Source organism: Macaca nemestrina, unplaced genomic scaffold (genome assembly GCF_043159975.1).
Source record: "Macaca nemestrina isolate mMacNem1 unplaced genomic scaffold, mMacNem.hap1 Scaffold_58, whole genome shotgun sequence".
Taxonomy (NCBI): domain Eukaryota; kingdom Metazoa; phylum Chordata; class Mammalia; order Primates; family Cercopithecidae; genus Macaca; species Macaca nemestrina.
The window spans coordinates 339,936-353,594 of NW_027257749.1; the positions used below are offsets into that span (position 1 = coordinate 339,936).

The 13,659-nt window shown below is 52.7% G+C and overlaps 1 protein-coding gene and 1 long non-coding RNA gene across 3 annotated transcripts in view; both read right to left on the reverse strand.

The window, feature by feature from the left end:
• The window catches only part of LOC139361538 (uncharacterized), a 32,397-nt gene extending 27,734 nt beyond the window's left edge, over positions 1-4,663 (reverse strand). For both annotated transcript variants that reach the window (XR_011619091.1, XR_011619090.1), the window contains exon 1: positions 3,314-4,663. This is a non-coding gene — a long non-coding RNA (uncharacterized lncRNA). The remainder of the gene's footprint in view (positions 1-3,313) is intronic.
• Positions 1-13,659, reverse strand: part of LOC139361536 (uncharacterized) — a 177,120-nt gene that overhangs the window by 138,285 nt on the left and 25,176 nt on the right. The gene's annotated exons all lie outside the window — the stretch shown is intronic.

The following is a 13,659-nucleotide window of genomic DNA, read 5'->3' on the forward strand; positions in this document are numbered from 1 at the left end:
ATTAGATTATCAAGCAGCCGTTTGTAATCTGGACTGCAATCTGATACGAAATTTAAAGCTAATTTAAGTTGCGGTAATAGCTCCTATTCACATTATAGATAAGGTATGAATGAAAACTTTAATCTGTTCATAGGACCAACTTTGTAAACAAACCAATTATTCAAGCAATGATTGTCTTCAGTTAGATGCAAATTACTTTGCTCATAAAAGATTTTCCAGTAGGAATTTTTAAATCCATGGTCTGTCTTTTCTGAGCCTGTCTCTGCACCTTCCCCTGAGTGCACAGCAGGACTTCTCAGGGCATCCCATCAGCAGACCCACTGAAGAGAATAAGCCCGCAGCCCCCAGCCCAGGAATCAAGTCCGAGCCCCAGCAGCCCCTCGTCCAGCCGGGGCTTCCTCACCAGCACAGCACCCAGAGGTCTTCCAGGTTTAATGCCACGTGTGCGTGGAAAGTAGAGTGCTGGAAGGAACACAATAGACATTCAACAATGCAAATTCCCCCCTGGAACAGCCCAGCAATCCTCTACCTTCCCCAAAGTACCCATGCTAGGCAGGCGTAGAGTCCAATGGGGGTGTCTAGGAATCGGCATTTAACACTATTCTGATGAATAAAAGTTTGAGAGGTCGGTCAGCGAGAGGCTGTCGTGGCCTCCACTCATTTGCAGGCTCTGAAGAGACACAGATTCAGGTAACAGGCCAGACAGGACAGGAAAAGGATGGGGAGGTGGAGGGCAAATTCCATGGACCACCATCCGCCCCGCCATCCCCACTGAGACTCCGTGATTTAAAGAGAGGCAAAGCCAGGGAGAAAAGATGCCCGCACCACACGAGCGACTGAGATTTCACCTAAAGCACGCAGCATGTGGCTGAGGGCCAAGGTTGGGCAAGCCAGGAGCACAGAACGGGGTTCACTGGCCCAGAGGTGTCTCCCACACCCACACCCCGTGCAGACCTCCCAAGCACTGCCTGTGTCTCCTGCCTGGTTTAGTTCCTCCCCGCCTTCTACTGTGTTGGTTTCTCAGCCGCCACCCACCACCACACAACCCTCTCTACAAGCTTGGTGGACTGAAAAGAGCGGGGGCGGGTAAGATCTGGGCTCTGGGGCCAACGTCCTGCCTGAGACATTACTTCCAACCCACCTAGCTGTGATGTGAGCCCCCGAGATTTCTCAAATGTGAGATGGGAAGGTAACTGAACCCACTCACCAGGACGGCTGTGCAGACTGAGATTACATATAGCCACACCTCGGCATCCACCACACGTGGGACCCCAGTCGTGTTGCCCCTGATGGGAATCCCTCTATCTATGCCCCTTCTGCTACCAGAGCCAACTCCCAGCAGTAGCTGTGGAGGGTGCATCCTCTATTCCCACTCCACTCCCCTCCCATCGCTCCACGCAGTGACCTGCCACGCAGCGGCCACCAGCAAATCCGGCCCCACTGGATAACCGACCACCAGCCCCCCCTCACTTTGGGGCGTCTTCCACTTGCAGTTCCGAAGCAGGCCGAGAAACCGCCCTCAAGGGCAGTCACCTGTTCCTTATTGCATGTAACGACCTGCCACGCAGGACCACCAGCAAACCCAGCTCCACCATCCAGGCTCCTGTGGATTAACCGAACCCCCACCCCCCACCTTGGAGCGTCTTCCACTTGCGGTTCTGAAGGGGGCCGAGAAACCGCTCTCAAGGGCACTCACCTGTTTCTTATTGCACGTAATGACCTGCCAAGCAGGGCCACCAGCAAACCCAGCTTCACCGTCCAGGTTCTGGTGGGTAACTGCCCCCGTCCCCCGCTTCCTCCTGGGGTGTCTGGGAGGCTCAGAAACTGCCCTCCACGGGCACTCATCTGTTCCTTATTGCACTAATACCTCATTTACAGAAATCCACTTTGACTTTCCAGCACTGCAGTTGTGACAATTTAGCAATCCTGCTTGCAAGCTACAAGAGCTTGAGGTCACGTCCACCTCACCAGTATCCCAGAGACCCAGCACTATCCCACTGTGTTTAAAATTCCAAAATACTCCTTCAAAATGCTACTGGCATTTGCTTTGCACATAAAATGCTAACAACCTTCAAGTGAAACAAATATCTTCAACAGTTTGATACAACGACATGTGAGTTACACATCTGCCAAGTTGTAAAGCCTCATGCATTTATAACATTTTATGTACGGTGAAATGGTTCATTAATATAAATTATGAGAATCTCTAAGAAACAGGTTTTTTCTGGCATTAGATGACCAAAGGAAAACTGGGTTCTGGCTGGCTTGCGGGCCTGTAGAGACAGACATATCTGCTGACACAACCAAGCTCCTTCCCACTGATGTGGCCTCATCCCAGGCCCCTCACCCGGATGCCTGCAGGCCCCTGGAGGAGCAAGCTGACCTGTCCACATTTCTCAAATGCACAGCTGTTGCTCACACTGCAGATAGAGTTCAAGGCACGAGCAGGCCGCCACGCTAAAAATACCACGCAGCGTCCACGCCAGGTGACGGTGGTTTTCACTCCATCCCAAAGCCCCAGGTATGAGTTTACAGCCATGATTACCACATGGATTTTTGGACCCTCAAGACATACTTTGTTTCCTTTTATGCAACAAAGTTAAAAGACTATCACTCAGATATAGGCTCTGAAACTGTGGAATAATTATTTGGGAACAGAGCCTCTGCCAGATCAGGATTAGCACTTGGGACAACACCCCGTGACCTCGGTCCAAACCCATCCAGACCAGAAGCCTCCCACACTGTAATTTCTGTGGAGTTCTGTAAACGAGGTATTACTGCAATAAGGAATAGATGAGTGCCCTTGGAGGGCAGTTTCTGAGCCTCCCAACCACACGGCCACGTTCAGGCTGAAGCCGCACCACCTCCAGAAACACTGTCCCTCGCCGAGGTGTGCCTGGCTTCTCCCTTTTTCCAAAACTTAACAAAACCTGAAAAGGACAGGTCTGTGTAGAAAAACACAAACTACTTGCGATTCCTCTTCCCAGTTCAGGCTGTAGGAAGCTCGTCTCGGCCCTCACCATGTTCTGACTGTGGCTTGGTTCCCATAAGAAATAAAGTCAGAATTCTAGTCCCTGTCTCCTGGGCAGTGTGGCAGGCATACATACCTTCAGTTATATGAGGAAAGGCGTGGCGAGCCCCCTTCCTTCAGTAAAACTGCAGAGTTCCCAGAACCCCGATGCCATCCCCCTCACACCACTGTGAACACCTGGACAGAGCACATTTCAATGCGTGCACCTTTGTGGGCTAGTTTTCTATTTCTCCACTAAATCACCCCAAATTTAGCGCCCTAAACACTGACTTATTTTCTCACATTTCTGGAAGCTGGAGTCCAAAACAGGTCCCACCATCTAACGTCGAAGTGGCGGCAGGGCTGGCTCTGGGGAAGCGACCGTCTCCTTGCCTCCCGCAGCCTCTAGAGGCTTCCGCATCCCCTGGTCCATATGGCATCCACTGTTTTCAGGACCCACAGCGGCCCTGACGGCCCCTCAACTGGAAGACGCAGAAACGTCAGGAGACCGGGATCTAGTGCTAGGGCCAAGCCTCCCCACCCTCCCAGCTCCTCACACACTCCCGTGTGAGCTAATATAGATTCCACTTTAACTAGTGTCACCTGTGTAAGGGGTAAGTGCCCAGCTGTGAACTGGTTAACCTCGCCCACACAAACCCCGAGAATAAACTCACAGGCCATGGACCACTCCACAAGCAATAAGTGACCACCTGCTCAGGGACCTCCATGCCCCAGCAGAGCCCTCCGGTACCTCCTTGTGAGCTCAGACTGGCGGCAGGGGTCTGCAGCGCCACAGGGCCCTGGATAAAAAAGACAGCTCCCATGTCGGGAGGCACCCGCCCGTGGTTGGGTTCCCAGTACTTTAATTGCCCAGGTGGACAAGCCGCGCCGCATGCAACCCCATCACCAGAATAACGGCTGCACGTGGCGAGTGCACGGGTGGCCACCACTCAGCCCAGCTGGCCGCGCTAAGCACATCACCACCGTGACGCCCAATCAGACTCAACTGCTGGAACAGTCCCGGCATTGGCCCCCAACAACATTCTGGATCACAATTCAGAGTAGTGATTGCGATCAGGGCCACACGTGGCTGAATGTTTTTACAGGAGGACGCCACAGCTGGACTGACGCCACAGCTGGATCTGGCTGGACTGAGAGCATTTCCCACTGGACATTCTTACAACACCATTTTATTTGCGCTTTATTAAACTTCTATGGCTTTTTTCTGCTTATCTACTTTATGGGAGTGTTTCTTGTTCTTATGACTGCGGTGATACTTCAAGCTACAACTATCAATGTGTAAATTAGTTTGGAAGTCGCCTTATCATTAAACATTTCACAAGCAAGCAGTCAGAGGCACCTAACCCGGAGGCCTCTTTTCTTCTCTGAGCCAAAGCTACCTTGGACTCAAAGAAAACGGCACATGGAGAGGGCTGGATCTCCAGCACCCATTCCTAGGGAGCCTCCTGGGGAGCAGATATGGAGGGAGAAGCCCTGGGTTATGGCACTGTCGTACTAAAGAAAAGTCTATTTGGGTAATGTAAGCACCAGACTTAAGAGATTAAGCAAACCATGAAAAGAAACCACTAACCACAGCTTCTCCAAAACAGAACTAAACTCCCTTTAGTTTGAATTGGAAAAGCAGAAGTGATGATCAGGATACAAAAAAAAAAAAAAAAAAAATGACACAGTATCTGAACACAGGAGAATACTCAAGGGCCACTGTCTCTTCCTGTGTCAGTGGGAGCCTCGCATCTAAGCTGGATTTAGAAGGTTGCTACTTTGGACTGAAAGGTATCCCCAACCCCAGTTTGTAAGCAAGTGGAGCAGAATGCTTCAATTATTTCAAGGTTTAGCGGTAAAGCTCTGCAACTCTCACAACCATTTTAATTGGTGTGAATTTTAAAGTGACTCAATCTGGTGGCTGGAGTATCTAACGGCTTAACCACGGGGTCACGTTGGAAAATTTTTCCAATTGCTTTTGTTTTTCCTACTGAAGATGCATTTGAACGTTCTTGTAGTTTGCAGTTGGCTGGTTCTGATGTTTGGTCCTGAGGAGGCCCAAGTATCCGTAGAGGAAGAATCTGAAACCTCAAGCCACTCGAGTGCTGTCTGGGCAGATGGAGACCCCAACCCTAGGGACACTGACGGACTCAGCATGGGCTCAGGGCCACCCGACGCAATGGGCCACGTATTTGCCGGTTACAAAACAACATAAGCACACACCCCCAGGTGTGCACACACGCTCTGTACACATCTGTCCCTGTCAACACCAGCACACACCCCCAGGTGTGCACACACGCTCTGTACACGCTCACGTCTGTCCATGCCAACAACAGCACACACCCCGAGGTGTGCACACACGCTCTGTACACATCTGTCCCTGCCAATGCCAGCACACATCCCCAAGGTGTGCACACACATTCCATACGCGCTCACATCTGTCCCTGCCAACGCCGGCATACACCGCCAAGGTGTGCACACACGCTCTGTACACACTCACATCCCTCCCTGCCAATATGAGCACACATTCCCAGGGGTGCACACAGGCTCTGCACATACTCATGTCTGTCCCTGCAGCCTGAGTCAAACAGTCACAGAGAGGCAGAGGAGGAGGAAGAAGGATGCGATGGGCACTAAGGTCCTGGGCCAGTTCCCCTCCCTACCTCGGGAGAGACCCCTCATGTGATCCTGCCATCACTCACCCTTCCGCCTCCATCCTCCATCCTCCCACAGGGATCAGGAGGATGCCCACTGCACAGAGCTGTGATGAGCATGAACAGAAGATGGCAGGAGCTCACGCCAAGGTGCTGAGCACGGGGTCTACGGAGTGCTTCTTTCTGCTGTGGCTGACATCATCAAAGAAGAGACTGACACAGCTTCTGCAGAGAATGTCACTTGCTGAGAAACTGAAACGTGTGACCTAGGAGCCTGTGAAGGTCTAAGAACAAACCAACAAACCAAACGGTTTTGTTTGTTTTTCAAACACCATAGCCTGTTTTTTCTTTTTTTTCATGCTCTACCTTGGGTATCATTTAGTTAAATCTCAAAGTAAGTCCAATAAATACACAAAATCACAGGACTGAGCATGGAGCATTGTTTCACTTCATGTCCTCCAGCCTTTAGGACACACTAAGGAAAGACATGATTCCAGGATTCCCATTAGAAAGGCTGCCCTGAGGCACCTGCTGGGGCAGCCAAATTGCAGCTGTTGATGCTGCCCCCAAGCTGCTTGGATGAAGCAGAAGATTCCGGAGGTCTCCTCTCTTCTGCCCCTCGCCCAGGAGAGAAGGTGGGGGGAGAAAGGTGAGAGAAGGTAGGAAGAAGGAGGGGGGAAGGAGGGAGAGAGGAGGGGAGAGGGAGGGAGAGAGGAGGGGGGAGGGAGGGATAGCGAGAGGGAAGGAGGAGGGGTATGTTCCATCCACCAAGGCAGCTACACTGCAGAGAGAATGGAGGGTGTGTTGCCTCTCAGGACAGCAAGTTCAAGCTCTTTATAATTGTTAGCGTAAACAGTGACCAGCTGAGGACAGGGCTGTCATTGGAGTTGACGTTTTATTTTCATAGTTGATATTGGGGACCTGGACCTAAAGCAGCGTGCCTTGCCCTTTTGCCAGATGGGCCTATGCTTCTCTATACTTGAGTCTATTTGACTAAATACCCGATATTGACTAGGAATTATGACGTGTAGGATACCCCTTACCACAGTAACGTCAAACTCATATTCTAAATGCAATTTATTCAGGGACTGGCTTCTAACTCTGGGTGGGAATGTTAAGCTCAGTCCAGTTCAATTCAGTAAGCATTTATCAAGAAACTCCTAGACCAAGAGCTCTGTTAGACACTGGGTATGGGGTGATGGGGATACGAAGATATGGAATTAGAACTCGAGAAGCTCAAATGCTTCCATTGAATTCCCTAATGCAAGTACTAAGCTTCAACCTGATGGCTGTAATGTCTAAATTCACTTTTTCTTTATTCCAGTTCTACATAACAAAGCATAAATAATCACAGAGGAATGATTCTGTGTTGGACTATTCAGTGGACAGAGAAGAGCATTCTGACCAGTGTGAGACACTGTCTCCGTTCCCAGGGAGCCCGTGAGGTGGCTGCACAGAGCACACGCGTGAAGATTCAGGAACACGAGCATCAGGTGATGGGAGGGGCACGGAGGCAGCACCAGAAAGATGCCTGCCGAGAGGCCGCTGCAGCCAGGCTGGCCGGGAAGGTCACGGGAGTGGGCGCAGGCATCTCCCTCCAGCCGCACTTGGTTTTCATGAGGACGCGTGCACGGAAGGGGATGACACCGAAATGCTGTGGCGCTGAGGGGAGGAGGGGAGGGACACAGGGCCGACGGCTGGCCCCCACCCCTTCCGTCCCTGCCCCTATGAACGCTGCCAAAATCAGCCCCAACGGGGAGAAATGAGGTGGGTGAAAGAGGTGGACAGACTTGGCTTCCATGGAATTCACAGATTCCAGTCATTAAAAATCCCTTCTGAGTTTTCATCTGGAAAACTTTGCCAATGTACTTAGGGACAAGAGGCAGAGGATGGGCTCAAACCGCCGCCCTTCTCCTTCTCTCTTCATCCACGACCCTCCCTGGGGCCCTGAGTGCGAGAACCCAGAGCTGCACAGCCCAAGGGCGCAGCCCCTGACCAGAGGAGGGAGCCGCACGGCAGTGCCTCCAGCACGCGGATGGCAGGATCTGTGCTATGTCAGTCCCAGGGCCCCAAGCAGAGAAGGCCTGGGGCTCCCAGCTGACGTTTTACTGTCTCCTTTCTCACCAAAGTCGAGAAGGACTGAGTGGGACTACTAACGCTGCACCTGACGGCTCCTCGGTGGCTGCCGATGTGGTCCTCAGGCTGCGGGTGAGACCCTCTAGGGAAGCCCAGACAGTGGCGAGAATCACAGCCACGAGTGCTCCAGTTGCCCCAAAACTCAAGCATAGCCTGAGGAAGGCAGCGCCCGCTCAGATCCCCGTGCAGCCTTGTGTGGCACACTGGTGAGGCACACAGCACCAGAACATGGCACTTTAAGTGGCTTTGTGGGGTGTAGGAACACAAAGTGTGGTCTGGAGTGGCTCAGAAGTTACTCCCACCAGCCTGCGGGACCCGGACGGCCCCTTTGGACGTGACTGTAGTCTCTCCAGGGCGGGCTCCAAAGTCCCAAGGATGAGGTGAGGGTCGGTCTTGCTCTGAGGAAGGCCCCTGACAAGTATCCTGAACATGCAGGTACACAGCTGGCTGACTCATCTGAAGGGACCTGCTGAGCTACGAGCCAGGGACAGCTAGAAAGAACTCGACTAACACACAAACCCTGCCCAGGCGCCCACCTGGGGCACCCACGAGAAAACTACGGAAGCTGTGAAGATGGAGGTGTGCACGGGGCTGGGAGAATCCTGGGAGGAGCCGCACTGGGGACCAGGAAGGATGGAGGGCTGGGCCCCACAAACAATCGAGGGAGGCGCTCGGTGCCCTGTAGACCCCTCTGCACCCACAGCTGCAGGCCTGGCTGGCAACACGACCTTGTCTGCAGGGGCCCAGGAGCACGTGTGTTTGGCAGGAGCTGCCCTCCTGGAGCCGCACTACGGGTACCGTCATTTTAGAGGCAGGTACCTGATATCAACGATGACAATCAACCATGCCAACCTGAATTACAGCCATGTCCTCAGCGGGTCACTCTTTATGCTGACAATCACAAAGAGCTTGAACTCGCTGTCCCAAGAGGCAACAAGCCCTTCATTATCACAGCAGCAAGCCTCTGTGCAGCCCTCCACCCACGCCGTTTCCTGTCGTGGCAACATGAAGTCCCATGACAGTGACTCAGAGCCAGCCCAGTAGTTTCAGTGCAGGAAAAATCACAAACACTCAAACACATCCTAAACGTGGGCAGTTGGTAGGAGCCAATTCCTAAATTCAGCCTGTTCGGAGGCTTTCTGGGCTAGCACAGCTCTGATCACAGGCTTGAGCTTTCTGCTCCCAGTAAAGGGCGGCGAGGAAGCCAGGCTCTGCCATTCTGCAGGCTCCCCTACGTGGAGCCTGCCCTGTGGCCTCGGTGGCCTGTGCCAGACAGCTTGACCGTCACCCTCAGTGAACACTCGGCACAGCGCAGCAGGCTTGGGGAAGAACAGAAAGTGACCTCTAAGCCCGCAGAAGATGCTAAGCCACGCATGACCTCACGTGTACTGTGTGTCAATCGCCACCGAAGCAGGAACAAGCTCTTAATAGTTCCAGTAAATGCAAAGGCCGCCCTGGAAAACTGCGTGAACCTTTCTGACTACTCACAGGTAGGTAGCTACTGCCTGAGACACAAAGGTAAAGAATTAACCTGAAACTGCATATTATAAAACTTATTTTTAAATTATGGCGCTTAATTGAAAAGACTCCCAAAGAATACTGCATTAGAAAGTGACAGAGTGAAACCGTGAGGCTGACCACAGGAGTCCCTGGAAATTTCACCAAATGTTCTGTCAAAACTGGGAAACAGAAGAACTGCACCTAATGAAACATTCGATTAATCACTCGAGTCCTCCCCACATACGAAGCTATGTAAAAAGTGTTCCCAGAAGGTAAAGTGAGCAGGAGGGCTGTGAACACACAAAGAGAGAGCCACTTCGTCCACGGACCACAACAAAAGAAACGCTAATGAGTGCTGACGACACGCTGGAGTCCAGGGCTCTGGGTGCAGCTGGGACGGGGACACTCAGGGTCCCACTGTCCAGATGGGAAACCAGGGTGGAAACACCAGGGAGCCTGTCCCAGGGTGCAGAGCTAGTGAACAGTGGTTCATACTGCGACAATCCCAGCTGCCAGGCTCTGGGGCTCCTCGGGACAGAATCCTGTTGACTTCACTCTGGGGTGCGAGAGGCAGCAGCATCCCCTAAAGGCACCTGGAGAAGTGGTGTTACCCTCCATCCCCTGTCCCCGGCGTTACCTTCCATGCCCCTGTCCCCGGCGTTACCCTCTGTCCCCCTGTCCCTGGTGTTACCCTACGTCCTCTGTCCCCAGTGTTGCTCACCATCCTTCTCACTTCCAGGCCCCTCTCACTGTCCTCCCTCATTTTCCTGTTCAGCCAGAGCACATCACATGTCTCTTCCCTTTTCAAGAGGCTCAGCTGCACCCAGAGGCATTCCAGCCTATTCGGGATGGGGCACACACCCTGGGGAAATGCCAGCACAGGGCCGAAAGGGCCTGAGACCCTCTCACTGTCGCCCAGGAAGGATGGAACAGCCCACGGTCACACTGATTGTCAGGCAGGATGAAAACTTCTGTGTCCGAAATGTTCTTTTCACTGGAACGGTTCGGACCATTCGTGAACGAATCAGTTAAATACCAGCAAGTGCCACTCCCACTTATTCTCTGGCTACAGTTTTCCACCCACCAGCAACCACACTCCTAGGAATTATCCATAACGCAGAATCAGCGCCTTGTGCCTTTAGGAAAACCTCTTTCTCTCCAGCTTTGTCCTCCTTCCACAAAAGGTGCCTCTGACTGCCTCACTCGCCGTACCAGGATTTCACTCAGCTACGGAGGAAAATCTGCTTGGGGGTCAGAGGTGGGTGGTCCCTGCATGGGCAGCAGGTCGGTGACATCCTCCGAGGAGCCTGGCCCAGGCCTGCCTCACATGCCAGGACTCTGCCTTCTGGCCCTCGGGCCCCCGAAGCTGCTTTCCCTCCAGGTGTCCTGCCCCGGGCAAGAAGGCCGGACAAGGGCCCAGGGCTGCTGTGGGTCGGGAAAGCCTCCTGAAACCTCCCACTCCAGGACCCCCCATCAGTATCCCAGCATCTGGACCTGTGTCACCAGCCGCTCCGCCGTGCAAGAGAATTGGATTTTCAGCTGGGTGTGCTGCTTCCCTAAACAAAGCAGGGTGTTGTTACTCAGGAAAAAGGAGAAAATTGGCATCTTCTTGGCAACCCCGCGACATCCAGCCACCGGTTCTCACCACCCCAGAGATGTCCATCCAGGGCAGATAGTGTCTTCAACCAAGCGCCACTGACCTAGAAGTGCAGTAATTAGTACACTTTCACCAGAATCACCCACTCCTTCACCTTTACACCCAAGAAAAACATGTTTGCCAGGCAAATTAGATGTCCAGGAGGTGTAAGGAAACCCCAAGCCTGCTTTAAGCCTCAGACTTTTGAGACCGTTGAGGGCTGTGCGCACAAGAGCAAGGCTGCACCCGAAAGCTCTGCTCCTGCCGGACATCATGGACAGACCACATGGCTTAGCCACATGGACCCTTCCAGGACTTCACGAGAGGGACCTCTGTGGTACATGCAATGATGTGCACTTCGTTCAGCCTCGAACAGACCACGCCCTCGTTACAGGGTCGGTGGTCCATCTCCTGCCATCAGCCCCCCACCTCACCGAGGGTCTGTGTCTGCATCTGAAATAACTTTGCTGTTTTACCTGGGTACCAAAATGCGGCATCGCGATGTTTAAAGGTCTTTAAATATCAACACTCCGGGTGCAGTCCTTGTCACTTTAATGCGGTCACTCGATGCAGGCCTCACTCACAACTCTGAGGTAGCTCATACCTTCCCTACCTAACCAAGGAAGAAACGAAGGCATGGAAGGTGCAGCTCCTAAGGAGCAGATTAGGATTCAAACCAGTGATCTTCGTCACATGCTGACCTACCTCTCAGGGTGAGATAAGGTTGAAAGTTAACCAGGTAGAACAGCGTTCCATAAATCAGCTGAAAATGGTCCCTGTGGATGGGCCTGTGGTTACTCCCTGAAGAACAAGACCATTAGCCCAAAAATCCACCTGTGTCACACTCAAATGTTTACATATACAATTATTTTTAAAATAACCCAATCAAGCATGTTCACAGTCATTTAGAGCCATAAAGATTCTCTGCTTCGCTGACAATCAACCCAAGACCTCTGTCGGCAAAGGCCACGGTGCCAGGTCCAGAGAAGGTGGGACAGAGACACAAGCAGGAACCTCTCCATCCCTGGGAGCCTCGCTCTGATGAGTCCGTGAGGACACGGTACAGACCGCGTGGCACAGGCAGACGGCAGGCCAGGAGAAGGGGCTGCATTGCCGGGAGGCAGTGCTTTGAGCTCTAATGGGTGGAACACTGATAACCAGTGAAGGTGGAGAGAGGGCACCCATCTGAGAGCATGTAGAGGCAGCAAAGCACAGCCAGCCTCGGGGAACCAGAAGCCACAGGGACATCAGGTTGGGTGCTGCTGTCTGCCGGCCACCGGCTGGGGGACTGTACTAGGCCTGGAGGGACATCCCTGACACTCCCCACCAGATGCCAGGGGCACCCACAGCCCCAGGTGAGAACCACGGATCCCATGGCGAATGAGGCCAGCCTGTGAAAAGTGGGGCTGGGACAGCTCTGTACAGCTTAATAGGAAAGTTGGGTTCTATTTTGTGGGGTTTTGGTCACGCCGATGGCTAGTCACGGCAGTCCGTCAGGAAGTGATTTGAGGAGAGACTAGAGAAGGGGCTGCCAAGACCAGCGGAGCATTCACTGCCTGGGTCCAAGGAAAAGGAAATAAAGGCTGGCGATGTGACAGTGGGGGGGAGCACAGAGCGAAGGAACTGGTGGAGACACAGGGCTGGCCCCGCACAGGGCTTTGAGCAGCTACCCGGGGGTCGTCCTATCAATTCTCCTCATGGCCCCAAGAGGCTGCTGTGAGGATCCATCTCCTGAGGACAGAACTGCTCCAGAGCCACACAGCGAGGATCCACAGAACCAAGATCCGGGCCAGCTCCAAAGAGGGTGAACTTGACCCCTCAGCCATGGTCCTAAGACAGGGATCGGAGCCCCCTGGACACACAGACACAGGAACTGCAGGAAGGGGAAACGGATGCCCCGGACCAGTGGCAGGACCCAGGGTTTCAGCCCTCCAGGGCCACTGGGACCAGCCACTGCACAGGTGGACACACGGTGCTTTAACCCGCGCTGGGGGAAGGAGCCCTCACTCTCAGGGTGGAGACCGCAGCTCAATCGGGCCGGCCTCCCTGCTGGGCACAGCCTGAGCCACACAGGATGCTGAGGTGCCTCAACGTTGGGGTCCTCAGAGCCACTCAGCTGAGATCGTGGTGCTTTCTGTAACCACCCTCGTTTCTTTATGGCATAGATCTGGACTCCATCCTTTGCAATGTGTGGGGTTCTAGGAAGAGGCTGGCCAGCCGGGGAAGTGTCCTGGGCTCTGTCCCAGTGATGACGAACTTGGCTCTCCACAAGGGCGGCCTGTTCACCACAGTGAACCCCGGGGACCACGCCCGCACCCACCTTGCTGAGGATAATTCACTTCTCGTCCGTGAAAGAATAAAGCTAGAGTAACTCAATTTCACACTCACTTCCAACTTTAACAACTTGTGTTAGGAAATCAAAGACAAGGACTCTGACCACGTCACAAACCCAGCAAGCAAAATCCGAGACTAACGGAATGATGCCACCTTCGCAGTTCCGAGCTTTACTAGTTGTTTTTCTTTTCTGGTCTGTTTTTCTCTTTTGGTTTAAATAATTAAAGACTCTCGTTGACAAGAAAAAAAATTCTCTATGAAACTAAAAAAAGTGGTTCTAATTAAACATTTAAACATTCTTCCATATGCTTTATAAACAGTTGAAATTACAGCTCTACTTACTGTTAAGTACTTTAACCAAATGAAAGGTTAATTATACAGACTGG